Below are 13,731 nucleotides of genomic sequence, written 5' to 3' on the forward strand. Positions count from 1 at the left end.
GACTTTCATCACTTGGATGAAACCAACTTGAGCTGGATTTCTAGGAACAGTTTCCTAAGTCATTCCATGGAACTTGGCTGCCAAAGCAGCTGAACCTTCTGCCGCAACCTGGACTCTGCCTGCCCAGTGGAAGCTGACTGACTCCAGAAGCGCACAGCCTTTGCTGTGTAAAGGCCAGCACAATGGATGTCTCACAGCTTGCTTTTCTCCTCGTGTAGCTCAATTTAGAATCTGGGTTTTACACAAGTGTGTTTCATTGGTGGGACCTAATTCACATCCAGAATCTAAGCTGCTGAAGAGTTTTGGAATGCTATATAATACTTAGCCTTTCATCCTCTGACGTATAGAAACAGATAAAAGGAGGCTGGGGAAGCAAGCAAACAGATTGAAACAAGAGGCTTAGCCCTAGAACCAGGCATATAACACAAACAAAATCAGGGTTTCACTATCAGGGAAGAAGGCTGGGGATGGATACAGGATGGTAACAAAGAACCTGACCCAGTCTTAAGAAATCAAGGAAGCCTTCCTGAGAAGGCAAAGAGGGACAAGAAGAGCATTCTAGTTAAAGGAAAAACCAAGTGAAAAGAATGTGCTGCTTTGAAAGAAAGTGCCTGGGGAAGAAGGGTGGGTGTTTCACATATATTATCACATTTATTCCTCACAAAAATCTTAGGAATAAGTTATATTATTCCCAATTTTTAAATGAAGGAAGGCTTTGAAATGTACATTAAAGGATTTGGATTTAAGGGTAGCCATAAATCTTGCATAGAAATGCAGCGGTATTGGGTATCAAGGAGCTATTCATAAGCAGAAAGAAAAGTACAAATTTCCAAACAACATAAAACCCCATAACTACAACTAAAAAATAAAACAGAGAAAAGTTATTGGCAGTGCATGTGACTATTAACTGACAAAAGATTAGTATCCAGAATATAGAAAGAAATCCCATAAATCAAATTTTTTAAATTACAGATACTTTAGTAAAAAAAACTGGGCAAAGCTGTGAAGGCTATGATTTATAGAAAAGAAAACCCAAATGATTAAAAATGTGAAAAAAAGGGAAAAACAAAACATTTATAAAATTATCTTTTCAACCTCATAGCAAGTGCAAATTAAAATAACAGTTAACACCATTTCATATTTATCATATTGACAGAATTGTTTAAATTCTGAAAACAGCAAGTTTTGACAAGGGTATAGAGTAACTATTTGGAAAGCAATTGACTGTTAAGTATGAAGATGAATTTATCCTTGGATCCTTAAACCCGGCAGTTCAGCCTCTAGAGACAATGGTATGTCAGGAAAGCTAGTTGTTAATTATTCAAGTATTCAGGTATCTTGTGAGCCAGTTGTTAGTAGCTTGAAATCACCGTGATATATTAACAGCATTGTTATTTTCGTCATTTAGTTGCTAAGTCGTGTCTGACTCCTTCATGACCCCATGGGCTGTAGCCCGCCACGCTCCTCTGTCCATGGGATTTTTCAGGCAAGAATATTGGAGTGGGTTGCCACTTCCTTCTCCAGGGGATCTTCCCCACCCAGGGATCAAACTCACGTCTTCTGCGTTGCAGGCGGATTCTTTACTGCTGCGGCAGCAGGGAGGCCCAGTTAACAGCATGGATATCTGAAAATGCTACAGATAAGGGTTTTGTTTGGGGGAGTTGGGTTTTACTCTTTTGTTGTTGTTTTGAGCTCTTATTTACCAAAACACCAGCAGACATAGAGAAACTCATGCCTAAGTACAAGGAGACATCATAGGAAAAAACATTCAGAATCTCCACTGTATTTACGTTTAATGGGGTGTTAATTTCAGGACATAATTCATATTAGATCATCACAGAGGTACAATAACATCATACTTTAACCTTAGTTTGAATTTTTCTATTACTTCCACATTCTCTACTCTCTATGTAGTCATTCTCAAATAATTTTTGTTTAAACAGTAAGGAAAGTATATTATTTCACATAAGAAGAAGCTGGAGAGGCTTCCTGGCTGCTTAACTTGCTGACTATTTTTAAGTTGCTTGGTTCCTTCTCTTCCCATTTTGCCATCAACGGAAGCTCCCCTCATTTAACAAGAGCTGTGGCGATGCCAGGAATTCTTTCACCAATGATCGATGGTGATCATATGTAGGGGATAAAAGCTGCTTCTTCCCACATGTTCCTTTTCATCAAAGAACAAAACTTTCCCTGAATTCCCCTAGCAGACTTCCCCTTAGGTCCCATTGGTCAGCTTGAATAATTTAAATTTTAACTCCATTACATTCAAAATTTGTCATAGGATTGAAGTAGTTGTTTGCAAGCCTTACATAAAAGTTAAATTTTTAAACAGAAAAGGAAAACCCTAGAGTCTCACACTGACAATTAAAGCCACTCATTATTTTAGATCCGGGCAAAAATCGTAAGTAATTTAGGTAATTTTCACTGAAATTATCTCAGTAAAGTTCATGTACTTCAAGTGCTTAAGAATCAACTTTCATTCAGATCAGTGCCCTATTTTCTGACAATTTAATGTATTTTTCACAGATTTAGAACTTTAACCTTGACGAGAGGTATAAATGCTATGATTATCTTAATGTCAATATTATGTTTAAAAATAATCTTGCCGGAGGTAAAAGGATCATATATATGAAAGTCATGCAGTTATGACTAGGGTCATTTACATTTCTCTTGCTTAACTCTATTTTGACATGCTTACCATTGAGCCAGGGAAAGCACAAGCATATGGTTATTATAGCCACTTCCTCCCAGTTCCAACCTCATTTTCTGCTGCAAACATCGAGGGGAACCAGGTTCTCCGAGTCATTCACTAATATGAAAAAGGACTGAAGGCCAAATGTATTAATTTACTAATGAGATTTACATGTGGAAGTGCAGACGATAGATTCTGACAGCTTCTAAGGAAACAATACCCTGTATGCCCTGAATCCACATATATGTCTACCAAATGTAAACTGTCTAAGATAATCCAAGTTATACTGTCAAAAAATAGCTATTTTTTAAAAAGTTACATTTGGATAAACCGTTATATTTAGGGCTTCCCAGGTGGCACAGTGGTAAAGAATCCACCTGCCAATGCAGGAGACTCAAGAGATGTGGATTCAATTCCTAGATCAAGAAGACCCCTGGAGGAGGAAATGGCAACTCATTCCAGTATTCTTGCCTGGAAAATTCCATGGACAGAGGAGTTTGGCGGGCTACAGTCCACGGGGTTGCAAAGATTCGGACACAACTGAACACACGTGCACACACATGTCATATAAACCATGAAACTTTCCCTTGGAAGTGGTTTTAGTTGTATTTGCAACTGGCAGCGTTAACTCACTTCAGCAACCTAGAGACTGGCAACCCCTAAGATGGTGCTCCTTGCTGGAGAATACTGAACACTTGTCATGATGTTAATAAGGGAATGATGGCTGAAGGGGGCAAATCTTCAAACAGAAAGGGGGCAGATCTTCAAATAGAAAGGAGGCAAATAGAAATGGTATATTTTTGCAGTCAGAAGAGAAAATGTACTATTTTAATAATTTTTCAACTTACTTTAATTATAAAATTGCATACACACAATAAATATCCAAACAGTAGTGAACGGCATACAAAAAAAAAAAAAATCACTTTCCCTCCAAAACCAACTAGAGACATACATTGCCAACATTCCTTCTGAACCTCTTAAAAAATCTATAGTTAAATAAATGCATGTTCTTTTTATTTAGGAAAAAATAGGATTTTACTGAACACCTTCTGCATCTAGCTTTTAAAATTTAACATATCTTGAAATAATTTCCAAATCAGCAAATACAGATCCATTTATTTATTCAATCAATAGCTAGAGCATTTAATTCAATTAAATAGCATTTAATTCAATTAAATGCTAGAGACTATATTAGGTACTAAGAATAAAATGGTCAGCAAAACAGACTAGATGTTTCCTCTCACAGAATGTATATTTCAGTGAGGGCAGCAAAAGTATAGAATTTCTTTTTTTTTTTTATGTAACTACAGATTATGAAGGAAACAGAAAAGGATATGTTTTACAGTGGACCCACTTTAAATAGGTGGCTCAGTCAGTAAAGAATCCACTTGCAGTGAAGGACATCTCTTGCACTGTAGAAGTGAGTGAGTGAAAGCTGCTCAGTTGCTTCTGACTCTTTTCGACCCCATGGACTATATAGCCCATGAAATTCTCCAGGCCAGAATCCTGGAGTGGATAGCCATTCCCTTCTCCAGGACAGGGGATCTTCCCAACCCGGGGACTGAACCCAGGTCTCCCGCATTGCAGGTGGATTCTTTACTAGCTGAGCCACCAGGGAAGCCCAAGAATACTGGAGTGGGTAGTCTATCCCTTCTCCAGTGCATCTTCCCAACCGAGGAATCAAAATGGGGTCTTTTGCATTGCATGTGGATTCTCTACCAGCACTGCAGGAGACCTGGGTTCAATCCCTGGGTTGGGAAGATCCCTGAAGAAGGAAATGGCAACTTACTCCAGTATTCTTGCCTGGAAAATCCCATGGACAGAGCATGGCAGGCTGCAGTCCATGGGGCTGCCAGAGTTAGACACAACTTAGTGACTAAACCACCACCACCACCACCACCACACTTTAGATAGTAAGGGCAAGTATGGCCTCACTGAAAAATTGACCTAGAAGCTAAGATGAAAAAAAGCAGTTAGTCACTCAAAAAACTGGGATAAGAGAATTCCAGGCAAGAGCAAACGCCTTGAGATGTGAAAGTTGTTTGCCATGTTCTAAAAACTAAGAGTCGGGCAGGGTGATTTGTGTGCAGCAAGAGAGGGGCAACAAAAGGTGAGGTGAGTCATGTGAAGTGCAGAAATTTTTTCCTCTAAAATATTTTTTAAATTTTAGTTGTATTGTTATAAAATATACATAACATAAACTTACCATTTTAACAATTTTTAAGTGTATAGTTCAATGAGATTAAGAATATTCACAGGGCTTCCCAAGTGGCACTAAAGAACCTGCCTGCCAATGCTGGAGACTTAAGAGACACAGGTTCGATCCCTGGGTCAGGAAGATCCCCTGGAGGAGGGCATGGCAACCCACTCCAATATTCTTGCCTGGAGAATCCCATGAACAGAGGAGTCTGATGGGCTACTGTCCATAAGGTCACAAAGAGTCAGACATGACTGAAGCCACGTCACACAATCACAAATTTGTTTTGCTAGGTTTAGATTCTCACACCATGCTTCTTTGAGGCAAACATATCCTGCTCTGGATTTTGTATCAATTTTTTAGGATTTGTTACCCAAGAATTCCAAGAACAGAGATCTGGCAGCAATAAAGAGGTGTTCATTTTGGGTGTGTTGGGACTGCAGCCTGGGGAGATAAGAGCTCCAAGAAGCACCTGAATTATGTTCTGCCACACTGAAACGTGGGGGAAGCTCATAAAGGCAGAAAACCACATAAATTATAAATTACATAAACCACATAGATTACATAAATTGTATGTCAATAATTAGGACTGGAGTTGGCAAGAAGTAAGGGTGCTTGCCAACATCCGATGGATCATCAAAAAAGCAAGAGAGTTCCAGAAAAACATCTATTTCTGCTTTATTGACTATGCCAAAGCCTTTGACTGTGTGGATCACAATAAACTGTGGAAAATTCTGAAAGAGATGGGAATACCAAACCACCTGACCTGCCTCTTGAGAAATCTGTATGCAGGTCAGGAAGCAACAGTTAGAACTGGACATGGAGCAACAGACTGATTCCAAATAGGAAAAGGAGTGCATCAGGGCTGTATATTGTCACCCTGCTTCTTTAACTTCTATGCAGAGTACATCATGAGAAACGCTGGGCTGGAGGAAGCACAAACTGGAATCAAGATTCCCAGGAGAAATATCAATAACCTCAGATATGCAGATGACACCACCCTTATGGCAGAAAGTGAAGAGGAACTAAAGAGCCTGTTGATGAAAGTGAAAGAGGAGAGTGAAAAAGTTGGCCTAAAGCTCAACATTCAGAAAACTAAGATCATGGCATCTGGTCCCATCGCTTCATGGGAAATAGATGGGGAAACAGTGTAAACAGTGTCAGACTTTATTTTTTTGGGCTCCAAAATCATTGCAGATGGTGACTGCAGCCATGAAATTGAAAGACGTTTACTCCTTGGAAGGAAAGTTATGACCAACCTAGTTCAGTTCAGTTCAGTTCAGTCACTCAGTCGTGTCCGATTCTTTGCAACCCCATGAATTGCAGCATGCCAGGCCTCCCTGTCCATCACCAACTCCCAGAGTTCACTCAAACTCACATCCATCAAGTCGGTGATGCCATCCAGCCATCTCATCCTCTGTTGTCCCCTTCTCCTCCTGCCCCCAATCCCTCCCAGCATCAGAGTCTTTTCCAATGAGTCAACTCTTCACATGAGGTGGCCAAAGTACTGGAGTTTCAGCTTTAGCATCATTCCTTCCAAAGAACACCCAGGACTGATCTCCTTTAGAATGGACTGGTTGGATCTCTTTGCAGTCCAAGGGACTCTCAAGAGTCTTCTCCAACATCACAGTTCAAAAGCATCAATTCTTCAGTGCTCAGCTTTCTTCACAGTCCAACTCTCACATCCATACATGACTACGGGAAAAACCATAGCCTTGACTAGACGGACCTTTGTTGGCAACCTAGATAGCATATTAAAAAGCAGAGACATTACTTTGCCAACAAAGGTCCATCTAGTCAAGACTATGGTATTTCCAGTGATCATGTACGGCTGTGAGAGTTGGACTGTGAAGAAAGCTGAGTGCTGAAGAATTGATGCTTTTGAACTGTGGTGTTGGAGAAGACTCTTCAGAGTCCCTTGTTCTGCAAGGAGATCCAACCAGTCCATTCTTAAGATCAGTCCTGGGATTTCTTTGGAAGGAATGATGCTAAAGCTGAAACTCCAGTACTTTGGCCACCTTATGCAAAGAGTTGACTCATTGGAAAAGACCCTGATGCTGGGAGGGATTGGGGGCAGGAGGAGAATGAGACGACAGAGGATGAGATGGCTGGATGGCATCACCGACTCCATGGACGTTAGAGTGAACTCCGGGAGTTGGTGATGGACTGGGAGGCCTGGCATGCTGCAATTCATGGGGTCGCAAAGAGTCTGACACGACTGAGCGACTGAACTGAACTGAACTGAAGAGTGCTTGATAAACAAAGATTGCTTTGGGACTGAAATGATACATAGCTGAGAAAGATAGGGGGTAACCTTTGAAACTATAAAGTTGTAGCTAGCTGCTGCTAATACATTATTATTTTGAAACCGGCTGGTGGTGTCCTGAGTTTGACACAGTTCAGAAAATTCAATTTCTCCCTGATGCAGAAATATGTCTGAAACCACACCCAACTATGTCCACTTGGCTCAATTCTGAATGCCTGACACCATAGTTACTCCATCTTGATATCTTAAACGATGTAAAATATGTAATCAACTTCCAGTTTTCAAAGGAGAGATGATGTGTCTTTTACTGATTATTGTTTAATTATATGTTTTCATGTGCATTCTTTCTGACAAGATCATCAGCCTGTCTCTACCAAAGCCTAGTGCTATACAGTCAAGATTCAAGATATAATAGACTTGAGAAAAACAAGCATAATAAAACGCAAAGCACGAAAACTAACGAATGGTAAGTTTATAAACAAGGCAAGTGTTTTATAAATGCTTTTTCTTCACCCTCTACTATTATTATCAATAAAATTAGCAACAGTAACTATTGTCATAATATAAAGGACTATACAGCTTTTTTTCTGGTAACAAGTTCTTCTGTGAGTGTTAACGGGTCGATTCTGGGTACTCTTACTCTATATCGGGGTTTCCAATACCACTTTTCTAAGTACTGAACTACCTGAGGAAGTAAAAGACCAAGCAAATGAAAACCAGGAATGGGAGGAACTTTCTTTTCTTTAGCATTTTCTGGTTGCTTGGATCCATTACAAACTGGTAGACTAATCACATTGTCTACAGACCAGCTCAGAATGAGGTCCTCAGCAGCCCTAAAGGCCAATGCGGAAATCCCAAAAGCACTACTCAGCTCTCGGTGTCAACTGCCGTACCGCAAACACGCGCTGGCTGAGGGGCGGGGCCCAGGCCCGGAAGGGGCGGGGCCAGGCCTGGAGCGTCGGAGCGCCAAGCCGGGCCGTGGCGCTTTCTTTTCCGCTTGGCCGCGGGAGAAGGAAGGGCATTGAGGCTCCGTCTGCCTTACGGGAGTGGCGGCAACGCCCGCGGACACGTCTCCCGGCTCTTCGAGGGGGGAAGTCCCCGCGGAGTTAGATCATTTTCTATTTCTCCCGGGAACCCGACTCCGTGCCAGAGTCTATAAGTCGGCCTCGGGCCACTCCGCCTTGTGCGTTCCGCCCCGGGGCCCCCCATCCCGATGGCCTCCGTCCATTGCCCGGCACAGCCCAGCGGTCGGCGCGGCCTAGGCCTCCAAGTCATCCCAGGAGGCCACCTTCCCCTCCCCCACCCGGTTGACGCCGCCTCGAGCTCTCCTCCGTGCTTCTGCTCAATCGCATTTTGTGAGTAACCGTGACCTGTGAGTTTTAGCCGACCCTTGTTACTAAAAGCCGATTTCGACTGTTATCAGCTCATACTAACGAAGGGCCTTTTGCCATTCTCTGGGTTCCGAGGCGGGTGGCCTCGCGCCCAGCCCAGGCCTCGACCGGAGCCCTTTTGTATCCCAAGTAAACCTTTGTGTGCGGCCTTTTGGCTTCGGGGCCCCTTAAATGTGCGCTCGTTTACCCTTTCTAAGGAAACGTTTTGTAAAGGGGGAAGGGATTACCTCTTAAATCTTAAGGCAGTCTTTACTTGGCTGGACTTCTTGGTTGTTTTTAAAACTTTTTAACGCGCACGGTTAACCTGCTAACAGTGAGTTCCGGGCACTGCGCAGTGGCGCGCTGTAGGCATTTGTTCCTGGATCTTCCTTTGTAAATAGGCTCTAGAGACGTGGCACTGAAGTTGCAGAACAATCCGTAGGGGTTAGAAGACCCTTGGGCTATAAATGCCGGCTGTAGCCTTAGATGCTTGGATTTACGTAGAGATGTGTATTCTGAACTTGATACAGAAGAAACTGGTCAAGAGCTGGAAGACCTTTTGTCTGTTTAAAAGCACAGTTGTAAGTACTCGTCGATGAGACTTACTATAGTCAGGTGTTTTGTTTTTTTCTCTCCCCCCGACTTGAAATACACTTTTTTTCATCTCAAACAATTCCAACAGTTAACTTTGACCAGGGCAAATGTGATGGCTTGAAGTAACTTATATTTGGCATTTCAGCCATTCTTTTTGAGGCATGGTGACTGGAACCCTATTTTCATTGCTAAGTGTTGGAATTTTTTAAAACTTTACAAAATAACCGTTTGATTAAAATTTTGATAATTTATGTAAGTCCTTAAGAATAATTAAGGCTTCCCAGGTGGCGCAGTGGTAACGAATCCCCGGGTCGGGAATATCCCATGGAGTAAAATATGGCAACCCACTCCAGTATTCTTCTCTGGAAAATTCTATGGACAGAGGAGCCAGGCGGCTTACAGTACACGGGGTCGTGAACAGTTGAATACGACCGAGCAACTAACACACACAAGCATAAGAAACACACAAGAGTCCAGTGATCCATTTAAGAACTGGAATATTATTGATACCATAACATCCATTTGCTTCTCTTTCACATTCCTTCTCTCCTGAGGTGCCCATCATCTGGGATTTTGTGTCTAAACTTGGTTTTTTTTGAGGGGAGTAGAGTGGATAACAGTATTATACATACATATCCCTAAGTGTTGGTTGTTTCAGGCCTTAAATAGAACTTGTATGTAGTTGTCAGAAGTGTTATGAATCATATATTAAACTGAAGTTTTCCAAGTTGAAAATATTCATAACCAGTAGTTTGTGTTCCTAATATTATGTGAAATATCTCAGCATTTCAAGACTTGAAAGTGATAAATTGTTTTGCAAGGCCCAGCATTTGTTATGTCCTCATAAATCATTTCCAGTAGCTGTCTGTTCAATGATTTATCCTCTTGGGGTTCTAGGCGATATGATCTGTGGCCCTGACCGTGCCCTTTGCAGTATGTAAATATGCTTTCAGGCAACTTGGGACTTAATTCTACAGGACTGTGTCCAGTAATGATGTCAACATCATGTATCTCTGGTCTGAAATTATATTAGAGCTGCCATAATAATGTTTTTAGTTAGACGTCTGCACACGTGTTTTTCTATATCTAACCTTTAACCTGGCTCACCTCATCCATGTCAAGCTCTGAGACAGAAAAGCAATGGTTAGGTACTCATTAGGACCATCATGTCTTAAAATCTGTGCTGCCACAGTAAAAGAACATCATAAATACATCCATCATTTTTACCTATGCTAATGAATCCATTTCCAGCTTGGAAAAATCATTTATGGAATTATTAGGGCCTAACCAATTAAAGGTATCAAGACATGCCCAAGTCATTATAGGTATTAAACTGGGAGCCTTATCAGTTTTGATTACCAAAAAAAGTATAATTAAGCAGCAAGCACATTCTTTTGTTCCTTTCAGTTCAGTCGCTCAGTCGTGTCCGACTCTTTGCGACCCCACGAATTGCAGCACGCCAGGCCTCCCTGTCCATCACCAACTCCCGGAGTTCACCCAAACCCACGTCCATCAAGTCGGTGATGCCATCCAGCCATCTCATCCTCTGTCGTCCCCTTCTCCTCCTGCCCCCAATCCCTCCCAGCATCAGAGCCTTTTCCAATGAGTCAACTCTTTGCATGAGGTGGCCAAAGTACTGGAGTTTCAGCTTTAGCATCATTGCTTCCAAAGAAATCCCAGGACTGATCTTTAGAATGGACTGGTTGGATCTCCTTGCAGTCCAAGGGACTCTCAAGAGCCTTCTCCAACACCACAGCTCAAAAGCATCAATTCTTCGGCGCTCAGCCTTCTTCACAGTCCAACTCTCACATGCATACATGACTACTGGAAAAACCATGGCCTTGACTAGACAGACTTTTGTTGACAAAGTAATGTCTCTGCTTTTCAATATGCTATCTAGGTTGGTCATAACTTTCCTTCCAAGGAGTAAGCGTCTTTTAATTTCATGGCTGCAGTCACCATCTGCAGTGATTTTGGAGCCCCCCAAAATAAAGTCTGTCACTGTTTCCACTGTTGCCCCATCTGTTTGCCATGAAGTGATGGGACCAGATGCCATGATCTTAGTTTTCTGAATGTTGAGCTTTAAGCCAACTTTTTCACTCTCCTCTTTCACTTTCATCAAGAGGCTTTTTAGTTCTCTTCACTTTCTGCCATAAGGATGGTGTCATCTGCATATCTGAAGTTATTGATATTTCTCCTGGCAATCTTGATGTTTCTTCCAGCTTGTGCTTCTTCCAGCCCTTCAGAGATGTGTTAAACAGCAGAAAATTACTCCACTTGTTAGTGGTTTTTATTAAAAGTTGATTGGGAGTCAGAAAGATTGTAAGTTTTTCTTTTTTTTCTTAAATGGTTCTTGATGAGTATGGGGAAAAGAGCCTACTTGTCCATACTAGATATAAGATGCCAAACAGATACAAGTGCAAATGAGAATTCACGATGAAATATATTTAATTTTTAGGTGTAGCAGTGCCTATGAGTTGAAGATGAAGATCATTGTGATAAATGTTTTCCAAAAACCTGTCACAGAAGATGGCTGTGAAAACACAAGGAGGACCGCTGCACATGTAACAAGGTACCAAAAGTTATAATGTTAAGTTGTGTGCTTTTTTTTTTATGTGTGTGTGGTATTGTTCCTGAGGCACAATACCAAAATGTTTAATAACTGGCACAGTGATGACAAGTTACTTTTTGCCGTTTACCCAGCTGAGGGTATCTTTGAAGAAATAACTTTAAGACTGAGATGCCAGTAATATATATTATGTGAATTACTCAAATCTAATGCAGTTTTTTATTAAAATGGGTGAACTCTTCTTTTCAGCAGATAAGTACCTGCAAATGAATGTTCAAGTGCTTAGCAGTGGTGCTTAAAAACTCTTCATTACCTCAAGTAAGTGGTTACGATTTGTCCCGCAGCCACATGTTGACAGTTTGAAAGTATCTGATAAACTCCAGAAAGCTGAGGACATTTCCTTTCCTGTTGAAGGTGCCTTTGTGTGTCAGGTGTATGACTTTCAAGTTTTGAGTATGGAATGATTTTCACTGTTGGTTTCTGATTTTTCCCCAGAGGTGTGGCAAACGACGTTTTCGAAGGAAAAATGAAGAGTTGTTCAAGAAGACGTGCATTAAAGCAAGTGACAAAAATTAAAATTGTATTTAATGTTCATCTCACAATAAATTATGGAGAAAAGTACATCTTCCAATAATTTTAATTGCTGGGCAATAAAGTCTGTTCTCTTTAAAATATATCAGGTCTTTAAATAGCTTTATTTTCATAGTTACTGGTCAGACTTGTTTTTAAAGTACTTTAGGGATAGTATATTCTTGTCAGTAACCAGCTCCTCTGGATAGTGATTCTTTTTGAAGTGGCAGGTGGCTGGCAGCTGGGGAGACATTTTTAGTACCTCCAGTTCTCACTCACCCTTTTTGCCTTAGGGGGTTTCTGCAGAGGTTAATCACTATGTACTAGATAACTACGAGGGCCTCCCCCTTGAGAATCTCTGTGTATCTGAAAAAGAAGCACAGCTGACCCTTGAACAACAAAGGGGTTTAGGGGCACCAACTAAACATCTCAGCATCAAACATCCAAGTATAGCCTTATAGTCCAGCCTTTGTATCCAAGCTTCCACATCCTCTGGTTCAATAAGCTGTAGATTGTATAGCGTAGTATGTATTTATTGGAAAAAAAAACCCACCCTGTATGTGGTGGACTCATGTAGTTCAAACCTGTGTTCAAGGGTACACTAGTTGAAATTTTCTCAACTCCTTAAATGATACCTTACAAGTAAAGGTTTCACCTGTGACCTACAGATTTTTTTAAATTTTAATTTTATTCTTGGTTTGCTTTTACATTTATGAATTAAAAAGGGATCTGGGAGTTAATCTAAGGAAAATTGCAATTTTTCCTAATTCTAGTATACATAATAATATGCTCAATTATTAAGCAAGTAGTGACAGTCCAGTCTGTCCAGGGCATGCGAATTTGAAAACAACTGAAATCCTACCAAGATGATTTAAATTTAGCTGAATCTTGCTTTTCCCCTGTTGTGTCCCACAGTACATAAAATCCTTGCTTTTATCAGGGTTATAATTTCAGTTTGGTAAATCAGTATAAAGTGTACAGCAATATCTTTATAATGCCTTCCCATCAGGGGTGACATTTGAAAACCATTTTCACCTGTATTTGATACTAGTCCTTTTCATCAACAGAATCTGAACACTTCACAATTAATTGTAAAGAGGATGCCATTTTATAGATCCTAGTTTTATAAAGAAATGTGTTTTGCCTTCATCTCATAGGGAACAAAAAAACAAACCTAAATACATAAACCACAAAGTAAAGGCTTTAACTTGTGATACACATTTTTTTAAAAGACGAGGCTTGCCTTCTGAAAACACTGTATAGTCTCTGGCACTAGTGGATATTCAATAAATACAGCTGAATGAATGGCTAGGAAGTAGAATAATAAATGGTGAGTAGAGAGTCTAGAGTCTCACTCTAGAGAGTGAGACTACCTTCATGGTTAAACTCCATGAAGTACCCATTTCTATAGAACTGATGTGTGATAGTGTCTTGGTTGATAAGGTGGCAATTTTGTGATGACATTTTCTTTTT

General features: G+C 40.8%; 1 long non-coding RNA gene and 1 other non-coding gene across 2 annotated transcripts; both read left to right on the forward strand.

Annotated features, from left to right (window-relative positions):
• The first annotated feature begins 8,122 nt into the window (after positions 1-8,122).
• Positions 8,123-12,309, forward strand: LOC106700719 (uncharacterized). Its single transcript, XR_011466775.1, has 4 exons — positions 8,123-8,510; positions 11,578-11,691; positions 11,938-12,006; positions 12,184-12,309. It is a non-coding gene; the product is annotated as an uncharacterized lncRNA (long non-coding RNA).
• Positions 11,781-11,867, forward strand: LOC138990802 (small nucleolar RNA SNORD87). The gene has a single exon (XR_011466918.1). It is a non-coding gene; the product is annotated as a small nucleolar RNA SNORD87 (small nucleolar RNA).
• Positions 12,310-13,731: the final 1,422 nt, after the last annotated feature.

The sequence above is a fragment of the Bos mutus genome, chromosome 14, assembly GCF_027580195.1.
Source record: "Bos mutus isolate GX-2022 chromosome 14, NWIPB_WYAK_1.1, whole genome shotgun sequence".
Lineage (NCBI taxonomy): Eukaryota > Metazoa > Chordata > Mammalia > Artiodactyla > Bovidae > Bos > Bos mutus.